Source organism: Saccopteryx bilineata, chromosome 6, assembly GCF_036850765.1.
Source record: "Saccopteryx bilineata isolate mSacBil1 chromosome 6, mSacBil1_pri_phased_curated, whole genome shotgun sequence".
Taxonomy (NCBI): Eukaryota; Metazoa; Chordata; class Mammalia; order Chiroptera; family Emballonuridae; genus Saccopteryx; species Saccopteryx bilineata.
The window spans coordinates 22972794-22981027 of NC_089495.1; positions in this window are offsets into that span (position 1 = coordinate 22972794).

An 8234-nucleotide genomic window follows, 5' to 3' on the forward strand; every position below is an offset into this window, starting at 1 on the left:
AAAAGTACTGGTCTCTTTTACCAAAATGAATCTTGTCCCAAGTTATCCCAATTATAGTCTCATTATATACCTTACATACAAAGTTCAGATTATAGGTTCTTAGTGTCTACTTTAATGTGATTTGGGGGGCATTGTCTGAATGATCCACATTTCTAGAGTAACTAGAACATTTACATAAAATGTGAATACAGTGATAAGTTTCAGTTAACTTTCAGTCAACATATCAAATATAGTAAGCGGCCATGCCACATTACTGTTAAGCGATATGTATGTTTTAGATCTCAGGATGCTCTATAATGAATAAAACTGGTGGGAAATGCAAATCCATATTTCTTCCATATAAACCTGGATTGTCCTCCCTCTCGGTAAAGATTAGGAAGCTCTTACTCTATTACAAGCACCCTAATCTTCGGTCATTTCCAGGAACAGAACATATCCTATAAAATAAATATTCCAGATAACTGAAGCGTAACTAAAAAAGAACTACCCTTTGCTAATTGTAAACCTGAATGAAGCAAAGATGTTCATCATCTCTGAGCAGTGGTTTGCAGACTTTCGGGTGTGAGTTTTTCGGGGCAGACAAGATTGTGCATTCCACTTTTAACCAGACTCAGGAGATCTGTGACTTTGGCAGTGATTTCCTGACCTCTGGGCTACAGGCCTGGGGCACCTCCAGTGGAGAGCTCTTTAACTTTTGCTCCCCCAAGCATTCCAATGATTTCATTGTTCTTATCTTTAAAAAGAAATCAGCGTTAGGTGCCGAGACAATTCAATGGAGAAGAACAGTATTTTCAACAAATGGTGCTGAGACTACTGGATATCCACATGCAAAAATATGAAATTAGACCTTTATTTCACACTCTGCTCAAAAATTAACTTAAAATGTATCATAGACCTACATGTAAAAGCTAAACTGAAAATCTGAGATTTACATAAGTGTAAATCTTCGTGACTTTCGGTTAGACTGGTTTCTTAGATGCAACAAGCAACCAAATGAAAACTATATAATTGTGCTTCATCAAAAATGTAAATGTTGGCCCTGGCCGGTTGGCTCAGCGGTAGAACGTCGGCCTGGTGTGCGGGGGACCCGGGTTCGATTCCCGGCCAGGGCACATAGGAGAAGCGCACATTTGCTTCTCCACTGCCCCCCCCCCTCCTTCCTCTCTGTCTCTCTCTTCCCCTCCCGCAGCCAAGGCTCCATTGGAGCAAAGATGGCCCGGGCGCTGGGAATGGCTCCTTGGCCTCTGCCCCAGGTGCTAGAGTAGCTCTGGTACCGGCAGAGCGACACCCCAGAGGGGCAGAGCATTGCTCCCTGGTGGGCAGAGCGTCGCCCCCTGATGGGCGTGCCGGGTGGATCCTGGTCAGGCGCATGTGGGAGTCTGTCTGACTGTCTCTCCCCGTTTCCAGCTTCAGAAAAATAGAGAAAAAACAAACAAACAAAAATGTAAATGTTTTGTGCTTCAAAGGACACACTGTCAAGTGAAAAAATAACCTACAGAATAGAAGGTATTTGCAAGTTATATATCTGATAAGAATTAAGTATCTAAAAATATATAAATAACTCAAGAGTAGAAAGACAATCCAATTAAGAAATGGGCAAAGCTTCCAAATCGCCATGTCTCCAAAGAAGATACAAATACCAGTAAGCACATGAACAGATGCTCAACATTATTAGTCACTGGAGAAATTCAGATGCAAACCACAGTGAAATACCACTTCACACCCCCTAGATGGCTAGAATGAAAAAGACATAATAAGTTGGCAAGGATGCAGATGCAGAAAAATTGGAAACCATACATTACTGGTGGGGATTTAAAACGGTGCAGCTGTTGTAGGAAACATTTTGCAGTTCCTCAAAAAGTTAAATGCAGTTACCATATGACTCAGCAATTCTTCTCCTGCATATATATGTACGCAAGAGAATAGAAAATAGCTACACAAAAGCTTGTACATGAATATTTATAATGGCTAAAAAGTGAAGTGTGGTTTTTTTTGTGAAGTGTGTGTTCAAAGTTTTTGCCCATCGTTATTGTATGGCCTCTTATGGAGTTGTAAAGTTCTATGTTGGATATGTGTGTTATGTTTTTTTACTGCCATTTTGGGGTTTGTTGTTTGCTTTCATAATGTATTTCAAAAAGCAGATATTCTTTATTTTGATAAATCAGATATCAACTTTTTCTTTTAAAAATGGTTTCTGCTTTTTCTGAGTTTTAAGCATTTCTTGACTCCCTCTAAGCAAGGTCATGCAGATTTTTCTGTTTCATTCTAGAAGTTTTATAGTCTTATCTCTTATATTAAGGCCTGTGGTTCATTGCAAGTTATGTGTTTGTGTGTGGTATGACATAAGAATTGAGGTTCATTTTTTCTTCCCACATGAGTATTGACTTCCATCACTGTTTGTTAAGACTATCCTTTCCCCTTTCAAGTACTTTGGCACTTTGATAAGAAAAATTAATTGACCAAAGAAGTGAATCCACTGGAGCTCTGTAGGAAGCCATCCTACTCTTTCTTTTCTTCACAATTGTCTATGCTGAGTTCTTAGTACAGTCATATACATTTTAGAATTAGCCTGTCAATTTCTTTTTTAAAAAATGTTTATTGATTTTAGCAAGATAGGAAGAAAGAGAGAGAGAGAGAGACAAGAACATTGTGATCTGTTCCTGTATGTGCCCTGACCAGGGATCAAACCACCAACCCCTGTGCTTTGGGATGATGCTCTGACCAACTGAGCTATCTGGCCAGGGCAGCCTGTCAATTGCTATTTTTAAAAAGCCAATGGGATTTTGATAGATCAATGTGGAGAATTGAAATCTCAACAAGTTACCTATTGCTTAAACTCACCATTTCTCTAGCTCACGGGTCTGCAGTTCCGGCAAGGCTTAACGGTGAAGGTTCACTTCTGCCATACGTGGTGCCGGCTGAGGTGACTCGGCCTGGGCCTGTGGGTCGTCTCCCTAGATGGGTTACCTGCATGGCTGGCAAGTTGGTGCTGGTTGTCAGCTGGGAGTTCAGCCAGGATGAGAGCCAAGGGGCTCTGTTTCTCTTTCCATGTGGACCTCTGCCTCTCCGTGGACATTTGGCTTCCTCACAACATGATGACCAGACTCTGAAGAGCAAGTGTCCCAGGAAAATTAGTCATAAGTCCATGGCAATTTTATGACATACCTCGGAAGTCACATAGCATCACTTCTGCCATAATCTGGTCAAGCTAGTCAAAAAGTTACTATCCCCTCACCCAGATTCAAGGGAAACAGCCATATACCACTCAGTGGGGAAAGTGTCAATGTTATTTTGTAAAAGAGCCTATGGAAAGGAATATTTAGGTGGTGTCCATCTTTAGGAAATGTAATTTGCCACAATCTTGAATGATTCAATAGATGAGCACAGGTATATCTCTATTTTTATTTTTAATTTTTCTCAGCAAATGTTTTATACTTTTTACTGTACAGGCTTTATAATAATTTTATTCTAAGCAAGAGAGACAGAGGGACAAACAGGAAGGGAGAGCGATGAGAAGCATCAACGTTGCGGCAGCTTAGTTGTTCATTGATTGCTTTCTCATGTGTGCCTTGACTGGGGGGCTCCAGCCAAGCCAGTGACCCCTTGCTCAAGCCAGAGACCTTGGGCTCAAGTCAGTGACCATGGGGTCATGTCTATGCTCCCACGCTAGCCAGCGATCCCACACTCAAGATGGTGCACCGTACTCAAGCCGGATGAGCCCACTTTTAAGCTGGTGACTTTGGGGTTTTGAACCTGGGTCCTCTGCATCCCAGGCCAGTGCCCTCTCCACTGTGCAACCCCCTGGACAGTCAGGCCTAATACTCATTTTACTACATCCCTAAATATTTCAGGTTTTCTCATGTCAGGCTAGCATATTCTCTCTCAGACCTGAAGTACTAAGTATGTTCGCATGGTTACCATGGCTTTCCCTGTTCCTGGTTAGGAAACTCTACCCAGGCCTTTATTAACTACAGAGAAGCAATGTCATTTCAATTCATGGAAAGTAGTATGAAGCAAACAAAACAAGGCAAGGAGAAAAAGATGATGAGGTGGAAGTGGGGTTATTTTAGACAAGGTGGTTCTCCCTGGAGAGATGTCATTTGAGCAGAGACATGAGTGATGTGAAGGAGCAGTCATATGTAAAGCTGAGTAATGACATTCTAGATGAAAGAAGCAGCAATTTCAAAAGCTCAGAAACGTGCTGTCTCAGGGAGATAGAAAGTAGGTCAGAGGTGTGTGGCTGGAACTCCAGAGAAGAAGAAAATGCCAAAAGGTGAAGTTGCTGAGATGAGCAGGTAAGCTGCACTGTCTTTTGTAACCTTAAAGGTGACATGCCTCACTTCTGTCATGTACATATTTGTCACACAGACCAACCTTGGCTGAATGTGGGAGAATGTCAATACCAGAAAGAGGAGAGGGACTATTGAGGGGTGTCTTAGAGGATACTTACCAGTGATTTTTAGTTTTTATTCTTTTCCTAAGACATTGGGACAGGGGGTTCTCTAATTTGGCTTCACTCAGCCTTCTGTAACCAGTACTCTTTTGCATACTTCTTTCCATGTGAATTTTCCTGTTTCTTTTTTTAAGCTTTTCTTAATGATTTTAGAGAGAGGAGATTGAGAGGACGGCAGTGAAGGAGGAGCAGGAATCTTCAGCCCACAGGGCCCTGCTTCTCCTAGGTGCCTTGCCCGGGCAAGCCCGACGTTTCGAACCTATAGCCTCAACATTCCAGGTCAATGCTTTATCCACTGTGCCACCGCAGGTCAGGCACATGTGAATTTTTAAACCTACACAAAATTAGAATATATTGAATTCCCACGTCCCCACCGTTCAGCGTCAACAATTTTGAACATGTCCTGTCTTTCACCTGTGTGTCCTCACTTGCCGTACCCACATTACTTTCATGCAAATACAAGATATCTCATTTCACCTGTAAGCATCTCTAAAATGAGACCCTTTTTTAACAGACACAATATTATTATAACTGTAAACGTTTAAAATAATGCTATAATATTCAGTTAGTATTCAAATTTCCCCTGTGTGTCCTTTTACATTTGGCTCATTTGAATCAGAATCTAAACAACCGATTACCTAACTATGTATATATAAATAGAAAAAAATTACAAAATAAAATGTCCCTAGGTTCCGTTATAAAATGAGGAAATTATGTTTGTTCTTTCCTTCTATCCTAAATAACATGACCTTGAATTCAGATCATTATGAGAGTCACCCAGCAGGAGTCCACATAACGTTCTTGCTATAGAAAGTGAACTCTAAAATAAATAAATAAAAATTTTAAAAATAAAAAACAAACAAAATACAATGCAATCTAAGTTCCAAACAATTTAGAAGTAAAGCTGTATAAAATAGCCCATTAGTACGCTGAGGGTGCCCGGAAACGCCCCCCATGTTTGTACACACTAGTGGATTTATCTAAGTCATTTGACTTAACATGCCAGGTTGACCGTGCAGTTCTCAACCAAGGTAACACCTGTGTTACACAAACTGCAAATTCCCCACAAGGAAAAATACATAAATATATAACTCTCAATTGTTGTTGCTTAACAAGTGTTTCTAAAAAAAATAATAAGTGCAGCAAAAACCAAGCATGACAAAGATATTTCCTTAGAAATAATCTGGCACCTCTAGCTGTTCTTACAAATTGGTCCGGGACATGAGGCCCAAAGCAGATTAATATTATTGGTGTTTGACAATTATCAGCTGCCAAATAAAGATGGAGAAATTGGAACTATCATTCAGGAAAGGGGGAGTCAGAGTAGTTAATGGTGTTTTATTTCTCAAAACTAAAGAAATAATGTTTCTCTCAGTTGTTTAATGAGCCACAAAGATATCACTTTGTTCTTTTTACATGGTGGGAAATAAGTGTAAGAAAAATAATATGCCAGTTTATAAAGAACTCGAGGCACTCAGCAGATTTATTTCTTCCTTCAACATTCTTGCTGGATAAACAGATAGATCGAGGTTGGGAGAAAGAGGCTTTACTTTTTCCTGCGTTGAAAGGTTGATAAATGCCCTGGCCGGTTGGCTCAGCGGTAGAGCGTCGGCCTAGCGTGCGGAGAGCCCGGGTTCGATTCCCGGCCAGGGCACACAGGAGAAGCGCCCATTTGCTTCTCCACCCCTCCGCCGCGCTTTCCTCTCTGTCTCTCTCTTCCCCTCCCGCAGCCAAGGCTCCATTGGAGCAAAGATGGCCCGGGCGCTGGGCATGGCTCTGTGGCCTCTGCCTCAGGCGCTAGAGTGGCTCTGGTCGCAATATGGCGACGCCCAGGATGGGCAGAGCATCGCCCCCTGGGGGGCAGAGCATCGCCCGCTGGTGGGCGTGCCGGGTGGATCCCGGTCGGGCGCATGCGGGAGTCTGTCTGACTGTCTCTCCCTGTTTCCAGCTTCAGAAAAATGAAAAAAAAAAAAAAAAAAAAAAAAAAAAAAGAAAGGTTGATAAAGTACTCATATACAACCAATGCCTTCAGGTTTGAAAGTGAAGGCTACTTTATCCGCCTCTTGTTTTGGCAAACTGAGAGACTGGGCTGGAGAGGGAATGGCTGGGGACACCCAGCTGGCAGTGCTAGCGTGGGACTAACCCAGCCCCTCTGCCTCCTGAATAGGTCAACAGTGATGAGGAATCAAGTACTAAAGTAGAAATACAGTACCCCTTCGACTAGGCCAGTCCTTTTGAAATGCTTGGGAAATAGGCGCAGTTGAGGAAGGTCATGTAAAATACCTAATCACTACCCCTTTACCTCTTAGTGCCAAACCCTGAAATGATAGGGAACCAAGTTCTCCGCACCATCTGCTATGTTACAGACCTGTGAAGAAGAGTCTGTTTGTTGGAAGTGACTTGACTACATAGTCTAGTACAGGGGTCGGGAACCTTTTTGGATGAGAGAGCCATGAACACCACATATTTTAAAATGTAATTGTATGAGAGCCATACAACGACCCGTGTATGTTACGTATTATCCAGTAAAAATTTGGTGTTGTCCCGGAGGACAGCTGTGAATGGCTCCAGCCACCCGCAACCATGAACATGAGCAGTAGGAAATGAATGGATTGTAATACATGAGAATGTTTTATATTTTTAACATTTTTAAAAATTTTTAAAAGATTTTATTTATTCATTTTTATTGGTGAGAGAGAGTAAAGAGAGAGAGAGAGAACAGGGGGAGGAGCAGGAAGCATCAACTCCCATATGTGCCCTGACCAGGCAAGCCCGGGGTTTCGAACCAGCAACCTCAGCGTACCAGGTCGACGCTTTATCCACTGCACCACCACAGGTCAGGCTATTTTTTTTATTATTAAAGATTTGTCTGCAAGCCAGATGCAGCCATCAAAAGAGCCACATCTGGCTCGTGAGCCATAGGTTCCCAACCCCTGGTCTAGTAACTGGCATCTTAATCAGGATAATTGGCATGGTTGGGCCAACAAATGAGCCAAAACAAGAACTCTAGTTCATGTTACAAGCCAATATAACATGACTTAGGTTTTGTTTGGTTGTTGTTGTCTTGCTGCTCTCACATTCGAGGATCACACGGATCAGTCAGACACCTAGTTTGTGGATGTCCATGTAGGTACCGTTTGCCATTTTGTTCACAGTGCCTTGTGTTTTTATGTGTTGCTTTACTTTAACTTTGCTTCCATGCCAAATCTGCAAACCCTAACGAAAGAAACCATGTCCTTTTTTCTTTCTTTCTTTCTTTTTTACAGGGACAGAAAGAGTCAGAGAGAGGGATAGATAGGGACAGACAGGAACGGAGAGAGATGAGAAGCATCAATCATCAGTTTTTTGTTGCGACATCTTAGTTGTTCATTGATTGCTTTCTCATATGTGCCTTGACCGTGGGCCTTCAGCAGACTGAGTGACCCCTTGCTCAAGTCAACGACCTTGAGTCCAAGCTGGTGAGCTTTTGCTCAAACCAGATGAACCCGCGCTCAAGCTGGCGACCTCGGGGTCTCGAACCTGGGTCCTCTGCATCCCAGTCCAACACTCTACCCACTGCGCCACCGCCTGGTCAGGCAGAAACCATGTCTTTTTCTCTTGTGGATTCTCAGTACCAGAATAATAGCTTTTTAAAGTAGACATACAAATTTCTATAGCAAGACGTCAGGTATATTCATCCAATACTTTAAAAAAAAACTTTTATTATGGAAAAGTTAAATATTTGCATCATCAAAATACCATCCGGCACCTTCTAAGTCATTTCATGGATGTATAAGATGAA